The following is a 12,188-nucleotide window of genomic DNA, read 5'->3' on the forward strand; positions in this document are numbered from 1 at the left end:
TAATAACAGGTGCCACAGACAGTCTGAAAGTAGGGTATTACAGCCCTACCACCTATTTGACTTGTTTCAAGATAAAGTAAAGTCAGGCAACATTGAGACCAATTTCCAGCGTTTTAAAATTGTGTCATTTGATCTTTCCTGACAGCCTAAGCGCTACCTTAATCTTGATTTTTGTCGCGGCAGGTTCATGTAGCAGGTCATGAGGCTAGGGATGAGCAAGAGGGAAGAGCAACGCGCAAATGACGCTGCTCAAAAAATCCCGAGTTTATAGCTGTTTCGCTCGTACCATTGGCGGCACCTTCTATTGCTTTGTTGCTTCTCCTTTGATACAAAAGGGTCGTTAAAAGGTTCTAGATATTTTCAGAACCTACACTTGAGAATGGCTATGGAGGCTTCTGTCGTTTGAAATGCAAACTAAAGTTTCCTTATTGTACGCGACTTCAAATGCCCCCCTTTTAATATAATAGCTCCTAAAGCATGCCTCCTTAAATCTCGTGAGGATTATGAAATTACTATCGCTATCCATTAGGAACGTCCCTAGACGAGTTTGTTCCTCTATTTGTTTTCTACGGAATTATACGAATTGTATATGATACCGTGACAACGCGTAGCATTTCTTCACAAAGTATAGCTTATCCAATGCGTAATTTAGTAAATTGTCCCTTAATGATAGTATCAAAAAGGTCCGTTTTAGCTGAACGTTTGCATTAAGGAAATTTTACATTTGAAAGCTCAAACACAAAGTAACAAAGATTATAGAAAAATCCGCAGGATCAACCAACGGGAAAATGGTTATAAGGGATATTGATGTTGCAAACCTTGATGGCTTTATAGCTCGCCCATCGTCTGTTGCCTGCTTATATATACATAATAACCAAATGGTGCATCTGGTTTGGGAAGCCGCGCTCCAAAAGACATTTAACACGCGTACTAAGCATGAATGTGTGAATACATCTAAGAAATCCTTTTTTTTTTTTTTTTACTTTGTTTACTTTTACTGACGAACTTACGTTAAATAAATAAGAGACCAAACTACATCCGCAAATTTCTATGCCTCCTGTTCTTCTGCTATTGTTTATGCTGTACAGTTATCATGCTTTCCATATGATTATCCAAACAATCGTATCCGCACAACGACACCCTGCCATCATTGTGACACCATTTTCGTACATCGTATCTTTCTAACTACATAAACAGCCATAGTTCTATTACTAGCGACAATATTAGTCGTCGCAATTGTAGCTGTTTTAGTAGTGAGACAATGGCGACGGTGTTGCCACCGTTTCCTGCAATTTTTGTTTTCTATCTTCTTTCGCTGCTACATACACTCTTCTAGCCATACCTTTGTTTACATCCGCGGAGCATCTACGTGGTATAATTATCATGTAATAGCAAGATCCTCTCCTTTGTCTATCTTTCTTTCAGTTCTGCTCTCTGCCAATTCCCTTTCTCCATCTTCTGTTTTAGTATTCCCCTTTCTTGCCTCGGATATGTACGACCATTCTATAACCTCTTCACCACGGTTCTTTTCGGAGTCCTCACATTTTACCCCTGTCTTTCCCACGTGTCTGTGCCCATCTACCCAGCTGCCGTTCCTCCAATCATAGGCAATTTTCGTCCGCATCCATCAAGAACTGGTGAGATTCATGTTGTCGGTTTTACTTTAGGTTACGCTTGATGACAAAACGCGGAGTAGAGTCTTTTGTGGGGCTCAGACTATGGAGATTATTGGAGTTCATTGAGTGCCTTCCTGCGAATTCGCGAATACGTGTCTATGTGCAAGATGCAAGATCCTTGGTTGCTTGCTTGCCTATCCCTTCGTGGGGCAAACCCAAAAAGCAAATGAGGACAGCGCCACCACGATGAGCATTTCCTTTACGGCCTCGGTTTAGATCGGGATGAATCGCTCCGTTTGTACAGAATAGGCCAATAAAAAATTACAGTATGGGGCGTGTCCTCTCGTGTGTCGAGTCACGATGGCCCCTGCTCTCTTTCTCTGCTCTGTTATGTGAGTCGCTGGTGACGTTTAGGTCACTCGCGGTGGCCTTATATCATTGGCGAAAGAGAACGCGCCCAAAGGTGGCGCTTTGCTTCCACTTTCTAGTGCTGGGGTTTGCCTTCGTAGAATCACCGCTGGAGATGTGTTATCTCTATGCCCAGAATGCTGCTGCAATCCTCTTCACGATGCCGAAAGATAAGAAATGCTCCAAGGATTTGAGGATCCGAAGAAGTTATAACCGGCCCATAAAGAGCTGTCTTATGCTCTCTTCTAATTTTTCGACAGGTTCGTCATAGCCAAGGCGGCTTGTACGACATCGAGTAACGTTCGAAGGTTGACGCGAATTGGAAGAAAACAATCATCCGACTCGTTTTTTTAATCATAAAAAGCATATATATATATATATATATATATATATATATATATATATATATATATCAGGCATTGATTATGTACCCGTATACAATACAGCACATGTTAAACTTTCCGAGATGGACCAATCGAGTTTTCTTTTAGCAGCCATTATATAAATAGTTTGTTAGGTTTACTGTTATTAAAATAGCTAGTGTCTTTAGCAGTTTGTAGATTAAATGGCGGTAAACCTAATTCCTTACGAACGGCTTCACCAGTTTAGCATACTAAACCCTTGTTTTCCACATGAGTTCCTTTGTAGGTTGTCATTTGTATCGAGCTACATATGTTCGAAGCGACGGAATATACTACAGAATGCTTAGAATTCCACATGATATTACGCGTACCATACAAATAACTCAGTCAACTCTGATCCTGTCGAATACTCTCTCTGAACTGATGGTTGGAACAGGTCGATGAAACGTTTCACACAAGTTTAAGGTGATTATTGCCCCGGCCTACTACGTGGCTTTGTGTTTCTTTTTATTTTAGCCTCACTACAGTCCCTCTCTGTCTCTCGTTAACTGTAGCGCGTTATAGGCACTGATATTTTCTGTTTCACGTTCACCGGTTCTGCTCTGAGCGGCTCTCAGCAGGAGGGTATCAAGCCTGGATGTGTCAGAGCAATAGTCGTCATTAATGGAAAGATAATTGAGTGGTGCAGTTATTACAAGTAACTAAGGTACATAGGACCAGTCTGATTCTATCACTCTCACCGTCATTTTCGTTTTGTGTCTCACCGCTTGGCTCAAGCAACCATTCCCGACTTCACAGCTGGACGGGGAATGAGAGCGCCACTTACATTCGTGACCTTGTCACTGTTCCAGCCCTATCCCCGGCCCTGCCCAACAACCGGCTCACGAAGGCGCTTTTCCTCCTACACTCATGGGACATCCATCGCTCTTTGTGTTCCGACATGAGGTTCGGCCTTGTGAACGGCTGATCGAGAATATATCACTGCGCTCGTTGCCTTTCGTTGGCATGGGGATAAATAGAGGAACTCGTCATCGAACGACGACTAGTTTCTTGTCTACTGTTGCTCCGAGTCGGTGGATAAATGAGATTTTCAATGTGCATGAAGAAGCTAATAATGCGAATAACGGTATAATGGTGCAAATCGACTCAGCAGGATGCAAGAACCTTGCCATGGTCAGTCCTACTCGAACTACTGTGCAGACGACACTTGGGAGTAATGAGATTCCAGGCACGTCAAAGGACCGTATGATAAGGCCTTCTTGTTTGTGTGGCTTCTTTTCCAGTCCACACGTGTACAGGTTGGGAGGTTGCTACGGTTACGTAGGAGATTGTCGGAGGGATACAAGATGCAGCGGAATCAAGGTTAGCTCTTATTAGAAAGAGCTACTTGTATAATTGCTAGTTGTTTAGAAACATGACCGTTCATATGATGCATGTTTGCGAGCACATTGAACATGTCACATGTCAGTACATGCATAAAAAAACGTCATCCGAATCCATGGTGTGATTATCTCGTTGATTTTTTTTAATTTCGCAATTGACCGCTGACTGGCACAGATTCGAAGGAATATATCTTTACTTACATAACTCTACCGGTTGGTACATGAGTATATATATATTATAACAAATCATTTTAACAGATTATGGCAGGCTATTTTATATATTGAAACTGTCTAGTTTCATTGTCAAGGCCTACAACCGATGCTTGTCGTGTTTACGGAAATTAGTGCAAGATAGCGTTAACGCACTATATGTCGTTGCTGAAAAAGGCTTGACCACAGATTTTAGCGATCAATTTCATTTTCTTTTTTGCCCGATATGTTTTTATTGCCAAAACTCTTCTGTAGTTCATTGTTGGAAAAACTAACTTTTGGCTTATTCAACGCCGTATGACAATGCGTAACTAAAAAATGATATTGTTAAGCCTGATTGCTTTTCCTATTGCGTAATGGTAGCTCTTCTATAAATTGTTCTAGGACAACTACGATTAGGCTTATTTTTGTTAAACGATAGTTGTCTCCTACGGCTTCTGATAGCGTTAATTCTATTTTTCCGAACATTAATTGCAGTTGAAAAGTACGTGCCGGCTTGAGAAGATATTGATCTAATAGTTCAGGGAATTTATTCAAATTAGCGGGAATCGTACGTGTTGTATAAATATGCACTTCTCTGTCAGATGTCGTTCTAGTAATAAAAACAGCACTATAATAACACTGATAACTGTAGTTATAATGCTGTTTTAACTAGCGTATAGTGTGTGTTTTTGCAGACTCAAAATGAGTCTGTAGACAACGACAGCTGTAGTATCAATGGTCTCGAATACTGGTATGTATAAATCAGCAAAAAAAGTTGATAATATTACTACATATTCTGCTACTTGGTACGTATGTTTGTAATCTACCACACAAAAGGCCTAGGCTCACAAAGCTCCACCTATATGTCTACAGTACGATTCATAAAGAAAAGAGAGAGCTTCGAAGCAAGCATTGGCTGTAACGCTTAATGTAAACACGGCAGTATCACCCCGAACCCTAATATACAGCATCGGTGCGTGGACTTTTATTATTTATACCTTAGCCCAGTACTTTATTTTTTTTAATTAGAAAGAAAAAAAATTAAGTATCTCCCTGCATTGTCCAACACGTCACGAGACGTTGCCTGCGTATCGCTGCCCTGCCCATCTTGTAAACTCCTATAATGGTGTGATTTTGGTTGGACGTTCGAACGAATTTCATTTACCTTATAGCCCTAAAATTTCGAGGCTTATTTTCTCAATTAGAATCACGAAAACTGGAAAATCTTAAACACGAAATTTGTCATTCTGTTAAAATGTTCTATTAGATCGAAGGTATTCTGATAGTAATTGTTGTAATGGCATTTGGTCGAATTTGCAGGATTGAAGCCCGCCTTCATCTGGAGACAAAGCCATCGAAGCTGCTTCAGTGTGAAGAATCGCTTGAGTAAATAAGAAATAAAAACTGTTCTATGTCCATTTAGCGTCTCCGCAAGGCGTATTTTTATGCCTTGTCTCTATTGCTTCCTTGCTTCGGTAGACTGCGTGAGGGATTTCACTATCGTTATTGCTTGCTATTGTAGATTAAATTATATTGTCATTCTTCTTGTTTCTGTTCCATCTTAAATCACACCAAGTCATTATGCATAAACTTATCTTCCGCAAACCTGAAAAAACAAATTATTTGTTAAATCATCAAACATTTAGAACTAACACCGCCGAGCCTCTTAGATAAACACATACGTTTTGATGGCAAAAACAAACCCGCTTGTGGCAGTGTAAATTCTCTTACTCATCGTAAAGCTACTGTAGAATATCATGCCATCAGCTAAAGCTACGTGCTTTTTTTTTGCTTTTGACAGCAGCTGCAATGCCTAGACACCTGCCATAAGATGTGCGTAGAGACTGATGAAACGTAGCGTTCTGAAAAGGATTCGGAGGCTTATTCAGGCTCACATCCACCAACGAAATTAGTAAGCTCCTCAGTTCTTCCACGCTAGCAATGAAAGAGCTCTAGTTTACTTTGTAACGATACAACCGCCGAACATGTTAAAATCATTAGTAATTATATATATAAGAATTATGTGTGTTTTATTTAAGAGTTTCTAGCACAAATTAGTTCGTAATGGGATTATCGCCAATGGAAAATTGCTGACGGTGAAGATAACCTTCGGTTGTATTGAATGCGGGGACTGTGGTAATGGTCGTCTAAATTAAAAAGTCATCTGCGCAACGAACTCACATCTTTTGAAATAAGTTTCAGATCAATTTCAGATCGAACTACGACTCAGGTTTGTGAGTCGGAGGGTGCCATTCTGAATATTTACTTCCTTTTATCGTTCGCTTCTATCATATCCTGGCACGAGTATTAGTTGAAAATTTTACGTCTGCAGTGTGTTTATCAGCTCGGCACAAGAAAACCAATGTTTTTTTTCGAGGACATGGTTTGGTCCCACGAGCAATTTACGCATTCATTTACGGGTCTCGCTTCACAGACCACGCCACACATATTAGCACAGCTTTTAATTTCCTCTGTTTGTCATTTCGTCGCCGTGCTCATGGCCGCCTACGTCGCCAGCAGGCACCAGCCGTCGCGACGTTAGTTGAAGCGTCATCATAACAACAACACTAGAGGACGGCGTGCTCTTACTTTGAAAAGATTGTTTTCGCAATTCACAGCTAACGATGCATAGTTGCGTTTTATCATCAGCTACCCTCTATGCGACAGCTCCGTAAGCTGACTTTATTTTCCATAAACACCACTTCATAGTACTGCAGACAAGCAGGAAATAACACGTACCTTTTAAGCCTTAGATCTCTCTTGAATGAGCGATGCCTGATGCGTAAACCCTTTAATGCTAGCGCGCGGATGCTATCTTCCTTCTTTTGCGACGACCTTTGGCACTGCTGTTCAACGTCACCTCAATAGCACTATAAATATTTAGACGATGTGTACGGTTCGTCTACAGGCGCATACGATACATGTAGGATCCACTATTCTGATCCAAGCTCCCAAAGACCCGATATTTCGATTCTACGAGTCAATTCAAATGGGACAAACTGAACATGTTCCATGCATGGAACCCTCTTTGTTGGAAAAGAATTTTAATGAATCAAAGTATAATTTTTTCATGGCCAGCAGCATTAGCACCGTGAACATTATCAGCTCTGTCTTTGATTAACTAATGGAGCCAGACGGCTCCTACTGTTAACATGATTTATAAGCAAGCAGCGCCCATATGCTTTCGAGCAGCGTTTAACTAATGCGAACGAAGGAATGAATTTCGAGCCTGACACATTTCAGAAGGGACTATTTCATTATCTCTGAGCTACGTTGTTTTTGTGCTTATCTTTTCTATTTCTCCCGCACACATCCACGGGCCGCCCGTACTGTTTTTCATCGGCTGAATGTGCCTTTCGCCCTAAAGTAGATGCGCTCAACGTCTGCCAGCGCCAAAAGGGTCACGAGCTGAGCGCTGAAGTGAAGGCAGTTAACCCGTAGCCGTTGCTCTGGTCCATGGCGTTAGTGCAGGGCTTGCGGATTGCGTCAAGCACTAATTTGCATCATAGTAATAAAGCTGTACCAGCTAGAAAGGATGGCCTAGTCAAAGCTACTATTTATCAACGTAATGCCAACGCACTCTAACCCACGGCAGTTCGTTGTGGTCGTCGAGCAAGTAACTCTGAAAGTGAAGAAGTTAAGTTACCAAATCCAACAGTGCACACTACGCTTTAACTCCTATGCATTAGGCCATAAATAGAGAATAGCAGATATATGACCTTTTCGAACAGTTGGGAGCGAGTTAATTAGCACGATCGGTAGTGTTATCCATTGAATAAAATCAGACTTCACTTTTAGGTCACCCTCGAAACTCTCATCAGATCTGTGACCGTTTATAATTTAAGTTTGCCAAGAATAACAACCATTACGTATATGTTATTTATTTAGAAAAATAATATTTGAAACTAACTTGGGTTGTCTTCAGGCAAACGGTGCTAGTGACAATAGAGCTTATGCCGAGTCCTAAACTTAAACATGAATAACCAGCCGGCCATTAATAAATCATGCGTAATAAACTCGTTTTAACAAACCCTACTTCGAAGCTACGGCTAACTAGCGACCATGCACACCTTTGACGGTGTACATGTGTAAACTAATATTATGACTAATAACAACACGTAAGCAACGGTCGGTTTCCTGCTCAGATAGAACAGCCAATTTCCCTCCAAGATGGCGGCCTGAAAGCAGTCCATTGTTCCGGAATACGATAGCCCCTTTCGATTTTTTACGAAACTGCCTTATTTTTAAAGGTAGAACGCCAAAGGCGAACGGACCGCTCCGTCCCTTTGACTGCAGCTAGTTCGTTGTTACTTAGAAATTCCTCTGCTAACTGGGCATAGTACGTAGATTTCTGTTTCGCTCTGGTTTCGCAGTAACGATAAAACAGCAGGAACGAGCTGCTAAGTAAACGCGGATGAGCAAAAAAGGCGAAGATACAGAAAAATTATTCTTTGTCCAGTTCGAATAGGAAAAACAGAAAAGAGAAGGCTACGACCAAGGAGAAATGCATTAAGCGGGCAAAATTCACCTCCTAAAGAGTGCGTCACAAAACAGTTGTCTTAGGCTTATGCAGTATTCGATATACCGCTGATAATATGCGTATTTCTCATTTGCATAACGAACATACTTTTTACCTTGCATGTATAACAACGTCGGGGTATATTGAGTCAGGTGGAATATTGTCCGAACACACTACGGCAATTGCAGACCACTATATTGTATTGCCTGATAATTGTTTAGATTAGAAGATATGAATGATTGCAACTGGGCTTTTTTTCCGTTAAGTTATATCTGTCAAAATTAGACAAGTGATGACTACAATTTTCTAGCGTTGTGACGTTTTTCCCTTTTTGTCACTGGCCTCCGTTAAGCTAAAGGTGCCCTTTTCATTATCCCTATCCTTTATGCCGCCACTTGCACGTTGTGTTGGAATACCGTTTGTTGTTTTTTGATAGTATCGTTACCATATTGCAATGTATGATGTGCCCCTTACCGGGAAATGTATGTAGTGCGTGACATGTCTGTCTCATTTGTCTTAATATCCTGAAAGGTGTTTTACCTGCCATTGTCAATCACTACTAAAATTAACTTAGACTTGATGGCACAATGGCTTGACAAGCGGGTCCCTTGTGGGGTCCTCGGAAAGCCACGAAAGGACCCAATGACACAATCGTTTTTACGGACTCTTTCGCGCCGAATCCTCTGTTGCCAATGTACGAAGTTAAGTATTCATTTAACAGAACTGTATTATATTTCCATTTATTCAATGTTAAAGATAGCACATTTACATAGCACCTCAGTAAAGGATATACGTTTCCATATCTTCAGCCATATAAACACAAACAGCTGTTTGTTCGGACGCCGTTGGGTTATAACAGCTCTAGCAGCTAGCCTATATATTGTCGCTCTCTGGCCAAGGCCTTAATCTTTCACAGTTTTGTGGCAGCGGGGAAGCTTAGGCCCGACCGAACATTTAAAAGCGTCTAGAGACCAACCATCACTAAGCCGATCCTCGCTCGATTATAGGAAATCATACCGGAAATCTGGAAGTTATTGTCCAGATTGCCGTAAAAAACAGGCAGTAGATCACGTGCGTTAAGACTTCAGTACGAGTGGCAGTGCCAGGTCGCTGTGTTGAGGTTTAGAAGAGGAACGTAAGGAGCTCTGCCACGAAGATCTAGTCTCGGTGATAGGACATTAGATGTTTGCTCTACAGGCAATAGCAAAGATCCGAGATTGTCAGCATATTGTGGTGCCAAGGGTGTTGTTGCATGGGCGTCCTGCGTGAAGTTAGCATTAGTTAATAACAGTGGCTGAAGAGTGTAGTTAAGCCATAAAAGCTGGCTATAGTTTGAATGCGGTAAAAGCCTCTGACCCACGGCGTCTTCCTTCACAGTAGATCTGATAGCAATTAAGGCTACAGTCTATATATATGCATGCCTTACCTACTTCGATCGATACTGCTCATTGGAACTTGTATCGATTTCTGTCTAACACAATGATGTATGTATATCATTACCCCCGGGACCAACACCCAATCATCACACCAAGTATTCATTATTTTAGCTACATTGTGTGTGCGTGTGTGCAACAGAGATATCGAAGTGTCATTGCTAAACATTCTAACCCGATAGACCTTATTGAAAACCTCGAGTACAGTAGAGCTTTTCATAATCGCTGAAATAAATTCGAATTCATGTAATGAGTTTCTGTACATAAATTTGAAACTGAGCCATAAAAATTCACAGAACCAAATCTTGCCTGCCTGAAGTATCTGTATAGAGAGTAATAGATAAAAATTACCTTAAAAAGTCTGGTTGCAGCCTGTACATTTCGTATGAATTCACAATGTACAAAGTCATATGTAACTATAAAAACTGTTTATTTTCAGGTGTTCGACAACGTCCAGACCAACCTAGGGCCACTTCTATTTGCCGCTCCGTGGCTATATATGCTACACCTTTCGACAGACTGCTGCATTCTTACCAACTACATCTACCGACGTAATTTCAGCCTCATGTAGCAATGGATGTTACACTTTTAGAAACGAAGTTCTTACTTCTGAAAGGATGGGATGCGATTAACAAAACAATTTGTTTGTATCAGACTAGGCTATAAGGGTAGACGCTACTACATAACAGACTTTACAGTAGTGGGTTAATCTTCAATAGCCTAATGCGTGGATATCATTCAATGCTGTGCTACTGTAGCCGACAGGGTACCTTGGCTGAAAGCATTTGTCCATTCCTTACCGGCAGGAATTCTGCAGGCCGCTAATTCTATCCTAAGGCTTAATAGTAAATAGCAGGGCCATCCATGGTATCCTTATGTCCTCTATGCATTCTATTACGTTACGCATATGATGTGTTATTACATATGTTATGTTCTGTGAACACATTATTATTATTAGCACAGGTTCAGAGAATGACGCCAGCTTAAACTTGGACTCTAGAGGTTTTCACTAATACACTTTTTTTCAATGGAGAGACGCCCAATCTCGTTCGTTATGCCCACGTAGAACAGCATAAAGCAGTGGGTTGAACGTAAGGACCATCCTATTTTTATTCAAAGGACTCAGGTGAAGAGCATATGATTGCAGAGATACTGTACAGGATACATGGTGTGAACCAACAACACACACACAAAGCTATTAGTAATTAGCTATTTTACGTATATACTGTAGATATTTTTACTGTAGAAAAGTTCATCGATAATTGACTCCGAAGGAGTAATATTATATGAAATCTTCTTTTTTATTCACTTCAGTAACTGGCCGTAGGATCTCTCGACTACAGGGTTAGATAGGCTATATTGACACGTAGCTGGTTAGATACGAGCTGGTAATAGTGAGTCTTATTCAGCTTGTTTTTTACGTTAAATATGTGGCCTATTGCGTATTATATACCCTCGTACTCAGTCAACGCGAATGCTTAAACACCACCTTCAGAAATTTCCGGCATTCAGACTACTTGAAATTGAAAATCCTGCGAATAATTTAGTATGCTGACTAATATAGTGGTCCTAAGACTGACTAAAAACAGAATCTAGTTACAAGTTACGTATTTCAAGGAATAGAATCTAGATTTTGGCAAACGGAAGTACTATAGAATCAACGACGTCCTAAGCAAATGGCTTTAAGAGCTGTAAAAAATTCTTCCGGGTTGTCTAATCTAACGAATCGAAAAGAGGGTTCCTTATTATGGGTACTTTAGCTAACGCAAGCAGACAAAATCTGACTATATATATATAATAAATTAATCTTAATTGTAAATAAAAATAATAACCCTACTTTTTCTGATGTGGTCAAGTCAATTCGCTAGTTAGTCATTTACATTACAAGCTACATTTAATATGGTTTAGTCTTATGTTACACAGTGAATCGTATATAAAGCTAAGAACACATAACATGCCAATGTAAAGAATACACACATATACAACCAAAGTTCATGATTATGGCAGCGGGATCGTAAAAATAGTATTTTTCTAAAAAAAAAAAAAAAAAAAAAACTATACATTCCCTAGGGCCGTCCATATAGGCTCATAGAAATTTGTTGAGAGAGCAGGTACAGTTATAGCGTTTTTCAACTAAACGAATGCGCACATATATAAGTTCATTTGTCCTTTTGTGGCAAAGCTTGCAAACTCTTTCCTAATAATATTGAGGATTTATATGAATGTATAACTTGTATTTTTTTTTTTTGACTAAATATGTTTGCGCTTAGATACAA

The 12,188-nt window shown here is 40.3% G+C and overlaps 1 long non-coding RNA gene across 4 annotated transcripts in view; it reads left to right on the plus strand.

Moving 5' to 3' along the window:
* LOC111258838 (uncharacterized) overlaps nucleotides 1-11,972 on the plus strand; it is a 26,915-nt gene extending 14,943 nt beyond the window's left edge. Inside the window, exons 1-4 of one of the 4 annotated variants that reach the window (XR_015310305.1) lie at nucleotides 1,462-1,637; nucleotides 5,281-5,346; nucleotides 5,762-5,872; nucleotides 10,352-11,970. This is a non-coding gene — a long non-coding RNA (uncharacterized LOC111258838). Of the gene's footprint in view, nucleotides 1-1,461; nucleotides 1,638-3,163; nucleotides 3,749-5,280; nucleotides 5,347-5,761; nucleotides 5,873-10,351 lie in introns of those variants that run through there. The other 3 variants (XR_015310304.1, XR_002679220.2, XR_015310306.1) reach the window with 3 other exon arrangements.
* The last annotated feature ends 216 nt before the right edge of the window (nucleotides 11,973-12,188 follow it).

The sequence above is a fragment of the Varroa jacobsoni genome, unplaced genomic scaffold (genome assembly GCF_002532875.2).
Source record: "Varroa jacobsoni isolate VJ856 unplaced genomic scaffold, vjacob_1.0 scaffold_268, whole genome shotgun sequence".
Taxonomy (NCBI): Eukaryota; Metazoa; Arthropoda; class Arachnida; order Mesostigmata; family Varroidae; genus Varroa; species Varroa jacobsoni.